The sequence below is a fragment of the Dromiciops gliroides genome, chromosome 2 (genome assembly GCF_019393635.1).
Source record: "Dromiciops gliroides isolate mDroGli1 chromosome 2, mDroGli1.pri, whole genome shotgun sequence".
Taxonomy (NCBI): Eukaryota; Metazoa; Chordata; class Mammalia; order Microbiotheria; family Microbiotheriidae; genus Dromiciops; species Dromiciops gliroides.
Window position 1 is genome coordinate 305,802,210 of NC_057862.1, and position 14,603 is coordinate 305,816,812.

Sequence of the window (14,603 nt, forward strand, 5' to 3'; positions counted from 1 at the left end):
CCAATGGGGCACACACTGTGTATGTGAAGGAGATAAGATAAGTTTTAGCCAGAAAAGAATCTAAGGCTAGAGTTAGGGAGTTGGTTCCCTAGGCAAAATTCTCACTCTCCTTTTCTATAGTCCTTTGTTTAGTGTTACTGGGACCTCTATCATACCACAGAGAGGGGAGTATAACTTGGCCTCTAACTTCTGTGCCTCCCTTTTAACCTTGATTTTGGGGACCCTAAATTCAGATTCAGACTCACAGATAAAGGATATGCAGACCTTAATATTTAAAGATTCCTAAACCCAAGGCAAGATTCTATATCCATATCTCTACAGTGAGTCATTGACTTTACAGAGCTACCACTTCCTAGGACTTAGTTGGAAAAAATATATAATGGAATTTCAAGGTTGGAAGGGATCTTTGAAAAACAAACTGACTGAATTTCCTGGGTATACCTTATTCAAAAGAAAAAGGATAGGTAAGAGAGGGGTTAGATTGGTACCATTTGTCAAGTACCCATAATACTCAAGTTAAGGAAATATTCAAATCAAAGAAGCAAAAGGGATAAACATGGCAGTTAAGATTTATGTAAATAACAATGACACAGATATTTAAGTGATATTAGCACTGGATTATTTTACAGATGATTTGATAGAAAGAGGAAATCTGAAGTCTGGCAAAGAGACCAAATATAGCAGTGATAAAGGATTTCAATTACATAGATGGCTGTTATAGCTCTTTTTCTACTAAAAAAACCCCCATATAATAATTTTTCAGTTGCTTTAATAATAATTTTATCATTCAAAAAGTGCAAGAACCAATGAGAGGTACTTATATTTTGGACCTGACTCTGATCAGTAAGAAAAAAATTGGTTGTTAGCATGGAAAGATTGAGAAGTGACTATTCCCTTTCAGAAGAAATAAAAGACAGAGCCTTGGGGAGACAACCACAGTTTGTGGGCATAACATGAATGTCATGAATCAACAAATAAGATTGGGATGGAATGATCAGAAGAGGAGATACAGAAGGATGATTAATAAGAGGTCAATGAACCCAGCAATTAGGACATCATTGGTAACTTTAAAGAAAGCAGTTTCATTTAAGAGATGAAGTCATGAACCAGATTGCAAAGGATTAAGAATGAAAGGAAGAGAGAAAGTGGAGTCACCAAGTATAGATGCTTTTTAAAGGAGTATGACTGAAAAAAGGATGAGAGGTAAAGAATGATAGTGGAGATCTTTTGATCCAGTGAATGATATATTTTTTTAAGGATAGTAGAGACTTGGACATATTTGTAGGCAGCAAGTCAGGAACCAACAAGATAAGGAAAAAGTATCTTGAATATTAGAAGAGGAATAATAATGGGGGCAATCTGCCAGAGGAGATGGGAAGGGATGGGGTATTGGCACATGGCCTTTGTAAAGAGAAGGGACATCCCATCACCAAAGGCCACAGTAAAGAAGGAAACAGTGAGAACTGTTCTTGAAGGGTTCTGGGAGGAAGAAGGGAAAAGAGTAAACTCGTTACAAATGGCCGAATTTTTTGAGTAAAATAGTAAAGTCTTTACTTGAGAGGGCTGGAGAAATGTTTTATGGGAGGTATGAGGAGATAAGAAAGGTTTAGAATAGCTGTTATGGTGAGGAAGATAGCAAATAGATTAGGGAGGGCCCAGTTGAAATTAGATGATAATAATAGGTAAAATTTTTGAGCCCTTTGAGGTAAGATTTGTAAAGTTCTGTACATATATTATTTCATTAGATTTCTAGTGGACCCAGCACACTTGTACAATTTCCTCCAGCCCAGTTCAGTAGGGAGTTATTAGAGTTAATTAGAGAATGAGTTAGATCCGTGCTTAAGGAAAATCACTTTGGCAACAGTGTGTAATGGACTAGAGTGGTGAGAGACTCAAGGCAGGGGAATAATTGCAACAATAGAGGTGAGAAGTGATGAGGTCTGATGTGAGCACAGAGAAGACATGAGAAATTTTGTAGAAGTAGAAATGCAAAATTTGGCAACAAATTAGATAAGTGGGGTGAGTGAGAATGAGAAGTGACTAGAGAAGGCAAGCAATAAAATCATGCAAAATTTATTTCCATATCCTCTTGCAAAAGAGAATACCTGAAAAAAACTAACAAGAAAAGTAAGGGAAGTTTTCAAAGTATACTTCAATCTCCACTCAGAGTTCATCAGTTCTCTCTCTGGAAGTGAATAGTATTTTTTATCATGGGTCCTTCGGAATTGTCTTGGATCATTGTCTTGATCAAAGTAACTAAGTCAGTTGATCATCCTTGCAGTATTGCTGTTACTGTGTATGATGTACTACTGGTTCTGCTCACTTCAATTTGTATTAGTCCACATAAGACTTACCAGTGTTTTCTGAAGCTATCCTCCTCTTCGTTTTTTTCTCCTCTTCATTTTTTATTGCACAGAAGTATTCCATCACAATCATATACCACAACTTGTTTAACCATTCCCCAATTGATGGGCATTCCCTCAATGTCCAATTCCTTGCTGCCACAAAAAGAGTTGATGTAAATATTGTATAGATAGGTCCATGTCCCAATAAAGGGAATTTTCAAAGGATGATTCTGGGAATGCAGATACCTTGGACAGGAAACACATTTCCATGATCCAAACTATAGACAACACTCTCTGAGAATGAAACCCAAGATCCCTAAGTAACTGAGACTTTACAGACTTCAGGGAAAGGGCTATTTGTGGGTGGCTGCCATTGTTTTCCATGAGCTCTACTGTGAGTAGTATTTGTTTTTGTAGAACTGTAATAATAGTAATAGTCATAATCATAAACCTTTGAATAAAAGGGTTTGAGTTTTGTGAACCATATACTTCTAAGTTAGTGATGATACCAGACTGTGATGTTCCCAAATTATCTGAGTGAGGCCCAAAGCCAAGGAAGGGAAAATTGATCACACTTCTATGGTACCTTGAAGAGCTTATAAGTGATTGGCTTATAGGAGTCTTGTTATCTAGGGAATGCAAGCTTTGCCTATAATTTTCCTTTTATTGGGGCAGGGGTGGGGTACAAAAATCTCAGAGAGGTATAGTCACTTGACCCACCTACTAAGTGACATAATCATAATCAAAATCAATGTCTCCAGACTCTAAGTCAAATGAAAAAGCATAAGGAGTTGGGCAAAACAACTGACTTTTCCATTCTGATATTTTGAGATTCTTTGATTCTAGGATAGTGGGGAAAATGACTCAGGGAATTTTGAAATTGGAGAAACAAGTGTAAATATTTATTTGACTCATTTTAGGTAGCTGTGTGGGAGTGAGACAGTACAAATAATGAAGAAATTGATTTCCTAGACTGGTGATTTGAACTTGTTGTCCAGGGTCCCAAGTCCCCTCCTGAAACCTCCTGGCCTACATTTGCTTCCCGGACTTTGCCTAAATTAGATCTGTGGCTTTGTAAGTATTCATTTTCAAAGCATAACAGGAAAAAGAGGGAAGAGATAAGGCACTAGTTTCCTTCCCCAGATCTACTTTTTGTCCTTGAAGGCAAGGTACCAGATGGTATATAATGTGATAAAGGGAAGGAGCAATAGATTAGAAATTGGAAGACCAAGTTCTACTCCTAAAATGTTGTGTGACTTTGAACATTCACTTTATCTCCCTAGGAATCAGTGTCCTCATCTGTCAAATGAGAAAGGTTGACTAGATAATCTTTAAGGACACTTCTGAATTTTATGATTGTGTTAACCATTTTTTGTAGTTTGGGACAGCAGAGGCATCAAGCAGAAACATTCCCCACCCCAACCAGATTAAAATGCAATTGACAAATGTTTAGCAAAATAAATAAAAATACAGTAAAACACAGGTAATGTTAATTTGTAGTTCTCTAAAGTCAATATATGACCTTCCAGGATCCATTTGTATTTGAGGTTGATACCACTGTCCTACAGTACTCAATAAAAAGGAAGTGGTATTACGTACATAAAGAATAGTTGATAGTGAAAGTGATAATAATGCTATAATAGAGACTTCCAGGGCAAAGCCAAGATGGCAGAGGACAGGCATTGAGCTCTAGAACTCATGACATGATTGCTCCAAAAAACATTGAAATAATGCCATAGGACAACTCCTAGAGAAGCAAAATCCACAGAAGAATTGCTGAGATCATTTTCCAACCAAGGATGGCTTGGAAGGGCAGAAGGAGGGATCTGCTGTGCTGAGACAGAAGTGGAGGCCAACCCCATAGTCACACTGACAGATCCAGTCCCAGGAAGGCCTCACCAGAAAAAGAGACCCCGAGAACCTCTGAATCAGCTGTAGTTTCAGTGTCATCTGGAACTAAGCTCACAATCTGGTGAGAAGGCTAGGGGAAGATTACAGAGGTCTCAGCTGGTACTGAGGCTGAACCCTTGCTGAGAACCAGGAGGTAGGCTTGAGTAGCAGTGGCCCAGGTTGGGGAGGGGCACAGGCTCATCAGAGCTGACAACCACAGCACACAAAGCTGGTTGATTAGCAAGTTAGTCTGGGGTCATCTATGGACCAGGGAACAGACCAAGTGAGTAAAGAACCCGATCCTCCTTAAATCACACCACCTAGGACCTCCTGAAGCTTGGGATAGTGCAGCCTAGAAACATTGCCTCACTTTAAGGAGCTAAAAGTCCAGTAAAAGAAAGGCAAGATAAGCAGACAGAGAAAGGTGAGGACCATAAAAAGTTTCTTTAGTGACAAGGAAGATTGAGGTACACCCTCAGAGGAAGATGTCAACATCAGGACCCCTATATCAAAAGTTTCCAAGAAAAATATGAATTGGTCTCAGGCCATAGAGGGGCTCAAAAAGGACTTTGAAGATAAAGTTAGAGAGGTAGAGGGAAAAATGGAAAGAGAAATGAGGGTGATTGCAGGAAAGACATGAGAAAAAAGTCAACAGCTTGAAAAGCCAAATGGAAAAGCTCTCTGGAGAAAATAATTGCCTAAGAATGAGGATTGAACAAATGGAAGCTAGTGACTTTATGAGAAACCAAGGCACAATAAAGCAAATCCAAATGCATGAAAATATAGAGGGAAATGTGAAATATCTTCTTGGAAAAACTGCTGACCTGGAAAATTGGTCCAGGAGAGATAATTTGAAAATTGTTGGTCTGCCTGAAAACCATGATCAAGGAAAGAGCTTAGACATCATCTTCCAAGAAATTGTCAGGTAAAATTGCCCTGATATTCTAGAAGCAGAAGGTAAAATAGAAATTGAAAGAATCCACCAATCACCTCCTGAAAGAGATCCCAAAAGGAAAACGCCCAGGAATATTATAACCAAATTCCAGAGCTCCCAGGTCAAGGAGAAAATATTGCAAGCTGCCAAAAAGAAAGAATTCAAGTACTGTGGAGCCCCAGTCAGGATAGCACAAGATCTAGCAGCCTCTACATTAAAGGACCAGAGGGCATGGAATATGGTTTTCCAGAGAGCAAAGGAATTGGGATTACAACCAAGAATCACATATCCACCAAAACTGAGTATAATCTTTCAGAGGATAAAATGGAACTTCAAAGAAAAAGAGGACTTTCAGGTATTCATGATGAAAAGACCTGAAATGAATGGAAAATTTGACTTTCAAATACAAGACCCTTAGAGAATCATAAAAAATTGGAGTTGGGGGACATACCTGGGGTCATGTAGTGGGTGACTGTCTTGTGTCTGAGGCCGGGTTTTGGCTAGGGTCCCTCTGGGTCTGGGGTGGATGCTTTGTCCACTGTGTCACCTATCTTCCCCATGATGACATCTTTAGGGAAAAATTGAGGGGTGAGAGTAATATACTAGGGGAGGGGGAAGGGCAGAAGTAGCATGGGGTGTAATCCCGCATGAAAGAAAAAGGAAAGGGCTTTTAGAGTGGGGGAAGAGAATGAGGAGGAGCAGGGCAGTAAATGAACTCACCAGAATAGGCTCAAAGTTCTTAATCTCATCAGAGTTGCCTCAAGGAGGGATTAACACACCCACCCAATAGGGTGGAGTAATCTATTTAAGATAGGCATTAAATGAGCCTAATACTCAACAGAATTGGCTCAAAGACCTCAATCTCATCAGAATTGGCTCAAGGAAGGAATAACATACACATTCATTTGGGTGGAGTAATCTATTTAACCTTGCAGGAAAATAGAAGGGGAAGGGGATAAAGAGAGGGGGGGAAAAGAAGGGAGGGCAGATTGGGGGAGGGGACAGGCAATAGTAAATCCCTTTTGAATAGAGTAAATATCATGGGGAAGGGAATAGGATGGAGGGAAACATTTAACAATAGTAATTGTGAAAAAGAGAAAAGGGGGGAAATTCTATACAAAATATTTATAGCAATTCTTTGTGGTGGCTAAGAATTGGGAACCAAGATAATGTCCATCAATTGAGTAATGACCGAAGAAGCTGTTATATATGACTGTAGTGGAATGGTATTGTGCTATAGGAAATGACAAACAGGGTAATCCCAGAAAAACCTGGAAAGACTCATATGAACTGATGTATAGTGAAAGGAGCAGAACTGGGAGGACATTGTGCATAGTGACAGCAGTATTGTTGGTTGAGCAATTGTGAATGACTTAACTATTCTCAGCAATACAATGATCCAAGACAATCCCAAGGGACTAATGATGAAGCATACTATCCACTCCCATAGAAAGGAATGATAAAAAGAGCACTTGTGGATTGTACATATATAACCTATATCAGATTGGTTGCTGTCTTATGGAGTGGGGAGGAAAGGGAGGGAGGGAGAAAAATTTGGAATGCTAAATATTATGAAAATAAATGTTGAAAACATCAGAAATGTCACTCAATAAAATATGCTACCCTAAAAAGAAAAGAAAGGTGAGAGAAAAGTGAAACAAAAATAATGCTATAATAACATTTATTAGGGTCTAAATTTATATTGTCATTTACATTTTTTAAAATCCCTTCCTGAGAACCACCTTGTGAGGTCAATTGTATAAATATCATTCTATCTGTTATATAAATGGGAAAACTGGCTAATCCAAAGTCCCATGGCTGAAAAGACAGATTGAGACTGGGAATCAAGTACTGACTTCTCTTTCCTTACATACACACACACACACATGTGCACACATGCATGTGCACAATACATAAATCTTAAAGAACTACATAAATGTGAGGTATTATTATACAATAATAACAATAATAACTACCTCCTTATTGATTTTTTAAAAATTCAATTCAATCAGCCTTCATCAGAGTTTCCTCATTTAGAGAGCATATATATACACATACATACATATATGTGGAAGATGGAAATCATGTCTATATCTATAGTGTGTGTATGCATGTGACAAGTGTTCTTTACCTGGAGCCCATGAATTGGATTTTTTTCCCTCAATCTTGATAACCCTATTTCAACATAATTTGTTTCCTTTGGATTCGTATGTATTTTATTTTTTGCATTTAAAAAAATATTATTCTGAGGAGCCCACAGCCTTCACTAGAAGGTCCAAGGAGTTCTGAACACAGAGAAGTTTATGTTTAATCTTAAAAAGTTAAATTATACAAAGAAAGTCAGGAACTCATTCTAATGAGGAGACAAATATGCAAACAACCAGGTACATACAAGAGATATAGTGAATATGAATATATATATATACACACACACATACCTGGAGTATGTATATATGTATGTATGCATGTGTATATGTATATGTATGTGTATTTACACCTATATGTGGTACAACTTGTGAAATTATCTACCAAGTTGTAGAAAGGATGCCATTTCATCAGAAGAGGAGATCCACACCCATTAAATCATGTATTTTTTGAAGTATTGAATAAGTAATGATCCCACAGTTCTCTCTTTGAATATATGTTGGACTAGTTCTCCTCATATTTTTCCCCCAAAGTTTACAAAGCTCTTTGCTCAATGGATCACATTTGGAATATTGTGTTCACTTCTGGGCACAATCATTTAGGGAGGACATTGATAAGCTCGAGTGCATAAAGAGGGGAGTGACCAGGATAATTAAAGGTCTTCAGTACATGCCATATGAGGATCAGTTGAAAAAAAACTGGATGTTTTTAACTTGGACTTTCTCAATAGTCTGCTGGTCAGCCTCCCTGTTTAAAATCTCTTCCCATTCCAGTATATCCTCCACTTAGTTGTCAAAGTGGCCTTCCTGACCATAGCATTCTCTACCACCACCACCAACCCTATTATTCAATGATCTCCTATGGCTCCCTATTACATCCAAGACCAAATATAATCTGTTTGGGTTTTTAAAGCCCTTCATAACCTGGCCCTTTCTTACCTTTCCAGTCTTTTTACACTGTACTTTCCTCAAGTACTCTTTGATCCAGTGAATCTATCCTCCTTGCTATTCCTGAGACTCCTGGCTCTCCTCACCCCATACCCCCCAGCCTGGAATAGTCTTCTTTCTCATTTCCACTTTCTAGCTTCCCTGACTTCCTTCAGCTAGAATTCCATGTTCTTCAAGAAGCCTTTTCCTAGTCCTCCTTAACCATAGTTACTTCCCTCTGATATTATTTCCAATTTGTCCTGTCTATATCTTGTTTGTGCATAATCATTTATATGTTGTCTTCCCCTTTAGACTATGAGCTCCTTGATAGTAGGGGCTGTCTGTTTGTTTGTTTCTTTGGTTTGGGGTTTTGATTTTTTTGCCCCAGGGCTTAACACAGTTCCTGGAACATAATAGGCTTTTGATAAATACTAGTTGAATGACAGAGAAGCGAAGACTCAGGAGACATGATCTCTTGAAAAGTTTTCATGTGGAAGGGGAATTGGGCCTCTTATACTCATAGTGGAAGTTTCAAAGAGGTTCTCTTAAGCTTGATATCAGGAAAAACGTCCTGTCTTTTAGAGCTATCCAAAAGTGGGTTGGGGGAAACTTTGAAATACAATAGGTTCCCTTTTGTGGATATATTCAAGCAGCTAATGACTGCCTATTTGTCAGGTACAGTGAGGACTGCAATGAGGATTCTTTTCAAGTACAATTTGGACAAGACCCTGAGATCCCTTCCAACTTTACATTTGATGATTCTATGATATCACCCCAAATGCTTCTCCCTCTAGTTTAAAGACTCTTGGGTAATCACTAATCATTTTGACCAATTGACTCAACCATCAGTTTCTACTCCTTTTGTTCAACCCTAAACTCTTGTTTTTCAGAAGACAGGAACATGAAGACCAGGAGACATTTAAAAATAGCTGTTGACTCTCAGATTAGGGTGTTGAAAGTTCCTGAAATGGATGTGCCTAGCTACTTGAGCAGGACCTTCCCCACCCCCACTCCCCTCAGATTAACCCTCCTCCCTATCAAGAAGGACTGTGAAAACTCTGGAAATCTAGAGTAGTGGGATAGAGCTAGAAGGGCTCTTAGATATAATATAGTCCATTATTTTTTCCCTACATTTGGGGAAATTGAAGCCTAGAAGAACTCCTCTAGTGAGCAACTTCTTGTCCCAAGGATCCCCCAGTCCTGCTCAGAGAAATCTGTAATATTATTCCACTCATTCATACTTTTAAAAATTTGGGTAAAAAATAAAAGCAAAAACATATATATATATATATATATATGTATATGTGTGTGTATACATACATATATTTGTATATAAAATAAGTATAAGTATATATTCAGTATAACCTACTTCTCCTGACCTCCTTTCTACTTTCTCCTGACTTTCTAGAACATGAAGGCTAAAGTTGGGTCATTCTGGAAATTCACAGAGCTGAAAGGCACAGAAGCCCAGAGAAGGGAAGTAAACAACTATTTCATTTTACAAATGAGGAAAATAAGACTCAAAAAGGAGAAGTCATTTTTCTTAAGTTTACATAACAAATAAGAGGTAGAGCTGGGACCTGATCCTAAGTCTTCCTACTTGTAATTCAGGGTTCTTTCCATTGTATACCACACTTCATGGTCAATGGGGTCAAAGCCTAGGGCACAACCTGACTCTTAGGAAGGACTTCTCTCTGGTGGGAGTTGGGGTGGGGATTATGGAAGTGAAATACAAATCCCTCCTCCCCTACTCCTCATCTTCCCACCTACCCCCACCCTGAATCCCTCCTTTTTGATTAGTGTCTTTGTTTCAATTACCATCAAGAGCTTGTGTCCTTCTCCCTTGTGTGACTACCCAGAAACCAGAGCACAGGACCCTAGAAAAGACAAGACCAGTTCTTGTCTTTTTCTTTCTGCTGACTCATGTGTTTATAAAAACCTAACAGAACTCAGCTTGATGAAAATGTTTTTGCCAGAATTACTTGAAGTGTTTACAAACCAAATCTGAAACCTCCCTAGCTACAGGCTCTGAAGGGAAGACAGAGCTCCTGCTCAAAGTTCTGAGTCATCACTATAGGCAGAAAAGATCCTATGTACAACATGCATTGTTGCCAGAACTCAGTGTACATTGAGGCAGAATCTCCATTCTTTTGGTTTTCTTCAGCTATTCTTCTTTCTTTCTTTCTTTCTTTCTTTCTTTCTTTCTTTCTTTCTTTCTTTCTTTCTTTCTTTCTTTTTTTTTTGCAGGGGCAATGAGTTAAGTGACTTGTCCAGGCTCACACAGCTAGTAAGTGTCAAGTGTCTGAGGCCGGATTTGAACTCAGGTCTTCCTGAATCCAGGGCCGGTGCTTTATCCACTATGCCACCTAGCTGCCCTCTCTTCAACTATTCTTCAAAGTCCTTTTTGAGAGCCTCTATGGCCTGAGACCAATTCATATTTTTCTTGGAAGCTTTAGATTTAGGGTACCTGATGTTGACATTGTGGTAAAAAATGGAAGTTTTAGCTGAATCATTTGAGAGTTGAGCGCATGCTACTGAAGCGGTTTTTGAAGGACCATCCTTTTGGGGAGGAGACCGCGATGAACGGCCTTACGCCTGCTGCTGCCCAGAGATCTGGCCAAGCATGCTGTGTCCGAGGGCACCAACTTTCGGGATGGCAGTTTAAAAACTGAGAAGGAACGGAAGTGGGGCTCTCTCTCTGGTTTTTTAAACTTAGCCGTGGCGGCGCGCTTGTGCTGGTTCTCAACCTGGCAGGCAGTTTGGGATTCGGTGAGTTTTATAAAGGAATATAGACTAAGCTTAGATCTAAGATTATTCATTTGTATTTCTACTTTCCTATTTCCCTAATTGGTATCACCTTTTGTTGTCTAATTAATTCCCAAACAATAAAAACTAATCCCTCACTGATTAAAGCTCAGAGGCTTCTTTTTCTTAGTGGTCTGGGAGATATATAAGGGAAAAGTTAAAAGGGGGAGTTTAATGCTTGTATATCCAATTTTAAATCTCACAACATCTTCCTCTGAGGGTGTACCTTGACTGAGTGAGGAAAAGAATGGAGCCCTAATTTTATGCATCATAATAATGCAGATTCCTCATATTTTGATGGATCCACAATCTTTTCAATGTAGTTATTTTATGGACCAGAGTTCTAGCGAGGGAAAATCAAAATGACTTTGACCTATGTGTTTCCACATCAAATTGGTACTGAATCTAGGAGGTTTGGGCCAAAATACAAAGTCACTCTCCCCTATAATACAGGTCCAAACCTAGGATAATGATTTTAGGCAGGTTAGGACTATCAAAAATTACTCTTCCAGGAAATTCCGACTGCCTGCTACCTATGGAACACCCAGTTTAAAATGTCCAATAAGCTAATGAAGATATATAACTGAAACTCAGGAAACAAGACTAGGGTTGGATATATAGATTTAGTAGTTATATGTAAAAGAAGATAACTAGATCCATGCAAGCTAATCAGATCACCAAGTGACAGTCCCATTAAGAACTTTGGGGTATCAACAATTAAAGGAATTGGTATGGAAGATAAATCAATAGAAAAGACAGAGAAGGTCTGATCTGAAGACAGGTAGGAGGAAAACCAAAAGAGATCATTACAATGAAAAACCAGAGTGGAAAGAGTATGCAGGAGGATAATCAACATTATTAAATACTGTAGACATATTGAAAAGGTTGAGTATTAGAGAAAAGTCCATCAGAATTGGTGATTAAAAGCTGAAAAGTAATTTTGAGGAGTCATTTCAATTGATTGATAAGATTGTAAGCCATATTGCATAAGTTTGAGAACTGAGTGAAAAAAAGAAATGGAGGCAATGGATATAAATGGTTTTTCTAGAGTTTAGCTGTGAAAAAGATGTGAGATAAAGAACCATAGTTTGTGGGGAGGGTAGGGCCTTGTAAGGGTATTTTGGGGTATTTTTCGAAGGGGAGTTTCAGGGAAGGGGCCAATAGAAAGGGAAGTAGGGACAATCAGCAGGAGAACGAAGAAGGGGTTGCGATCAAGGGCACATAGAAAGGGGTTGGCCTTAATAAAGAGAGGAACAATCTCTTCATCAGACACTAGGGTAAAGGAGGAAAGAATGGGTATGGTTTCAAGAGGTTTTGAGATGAAGAGAAGAAAAAGAAGGAGCTCATGGCAAATGGATTCAGTATTCTTAGTTAAATATGAAGTAAGATCTTCAACTGAAAGAACAGGGTGAGAAAATGGTGTAGGTGGATTGAAGAGAACTAAGGTTCTAGTGGGAGAAGGGTGGAATGGTTACTAATCATTAAATTTACCTGATAAGGGAGACTTAGAAAAAAAAAGAAAGGATAAGGACTGTAGCACCCTCAGAACAGCAATTCTTGCTCCTGACCACTGAGGGTCAGGGCAGAAAAGTATGCAATTGATCAGCATTGAGACTCAACTGCCTCAAGTTTCCATCACCTACTTGCAAACTGTTACAGCTATTTCTACTCCTGTTCTCCTTCAACTGGTCTCCTGGAATGTAGTGAAGGAGACAGATGCCCTGGAGCCCCCTATGGAGGTACTGCTTGATGATAAGCGTCCATCACTATCCTACCTCCCTGAAGACCCCAATTCCTGGCTCAACATCAGAGCAAAGATGGTGAGATGGATGAGGAGAGTCACTTTGGTGGGAGGGACAAGATATTGATATTGATGGAGGAAAGAAATTGCTAGGTAAAGAAGGATGTTCTTCTTCCTTCTCTCTCTCTTTTTTATTTTAGGCAAGAAGTTTATTTAAACAACAAGATATTTGACTTGAAGGGAAAAATATCTAGGATCAATTTCTCTATAGTAATTTATCCCTACTGAGAGACAGAGATTGCCCTACATGTAAGAGCTATGTACAAAAAAGTGATAAAATCATCCTTGGTTTTACAATGATAAAAGAAAAACATTGAAATGATCAAATCAAACAAATAAGTGTAAACATATTATAAGTGAGGAAAAAGTACTAACGATCAGAAGATAAGCAAAGGCATCCTCTGAGAGACAGCACAGAAATTGAGCCTAGAACAAAGCTAGGAATTCTATAGGGAGCAACTGCATTCTAATACAATGTTGCTGAGGAAAGAGGTAGGATATGAAATTGGGGAAACAGCAAGAGGGACATTTTGGCTGGAATATAAATTGTATAAAGGATAATAATGTGAAATATCTTGAAAAGTAGGCTGGAACCCATTCCTGTTAAAAATAGTAGAAAGAATAGGAATAAAAGGAGCTTACCTTAAAATAACAAGTAATATTTAACTAAAACCATCAGCAAGCATTATTTGTAATGGGGATAAGTTAAAAGTATTCCCAATACCATCAGGGGTGAAGCAAGGATGCCCATCATCACCTCTATTATTTAATATTGTACTAGAAATATTAGCTAAAGCAGTAAGAGAAGAAAAAGAAATTTTAAAAATAGAATAGGGGGGCGGCTAGGTGGTGCAGTGGATAGAGCACTGGCACTGGAGTCAGGAGGACCTGAGTTCAAATCCGACCTCAGACACTTTACACTTACTAGCTATGTGACCCTGGACAAGTCACTTAACCCCAATTGCCTCACCAAAAAAAAAATAGAATAGGTAATGAGGAAACAAAATTAGCACTCTTTGCAGATGATATCATGTTATATTTAGAAATCCTAGAGAATCAACTAAAAAACTACGTGAAATTATTAGCAACTTCAGCAAAGTTGCAGGATACAAAATAAACACACATAAATCATCAGCATTTCTATATATTACCAATAAAATCCAGCAACAATAGATAGAAAGAGAAATTCCATTTAAAATAACTGTGCATGATATAAAACACTTGGGTGTCTACCTGCCAAGACAAACCCAAACTATTTGACCAGAACTATAAAACGCTTTTCACATAAATAAAGTCAGATCTAAAGAATTGGAAAAATATTAATTGTTCATGAGCAGGCCAAAACATTATAATGTAAATGACAATCCTACTTAAGTTAATTTATTAATTTAGTACTATGCCAATCAAACTATCAAAAACTATTTTATAGCTCTAGAAACAACAATAACAAAATTCATCTGGAAATACAAAAGCTCAAGGATATCATGGGAATCAATGAAAACAAAAATATGAAAGAAGGTGTTCTACCAGTACCAGATCTCTGACTATATTATAAAGTGGTAATTCTCAAAACAACCTGGTACTGGCTAAGAAACAGAGAGGTGGATCAATGGAATAGAATACATAGAAATTACACTATAGTAGATGACTATAGTAATCTAGCATATGATAAACCCAAAGATCCAAGCTTTTGGAACAAAAACTCATTATTTGACAAAAACTGCAGGGGGAACTAGATAACAGTATGGCTGAAACTA

General features: G+C 38.2%; 1 long non-coding RNA gene across 1 annotated transcript in view; it reads left to right on the top strand.

Annotated features, from left to right (window-relative positions):
• Positions 1-10,396, top strand: part of LOC122739867 — a 52,170-nt gene extending 41,774 nt beyond the window's left edge. Inside the window, exon 4 of the long non-coding RNA XR_006354686.1 lies at positions 9,649-10,396. This is a non-coding gene — a long non-coding RNA (uncharacterized LOC122739867). The remainder of the gene's footprint in view (positions 1-9,648) is intronic.
• The last annotated feature ends 4,207 nt before the right edge of the window (positions 10,397-14,603 follow it).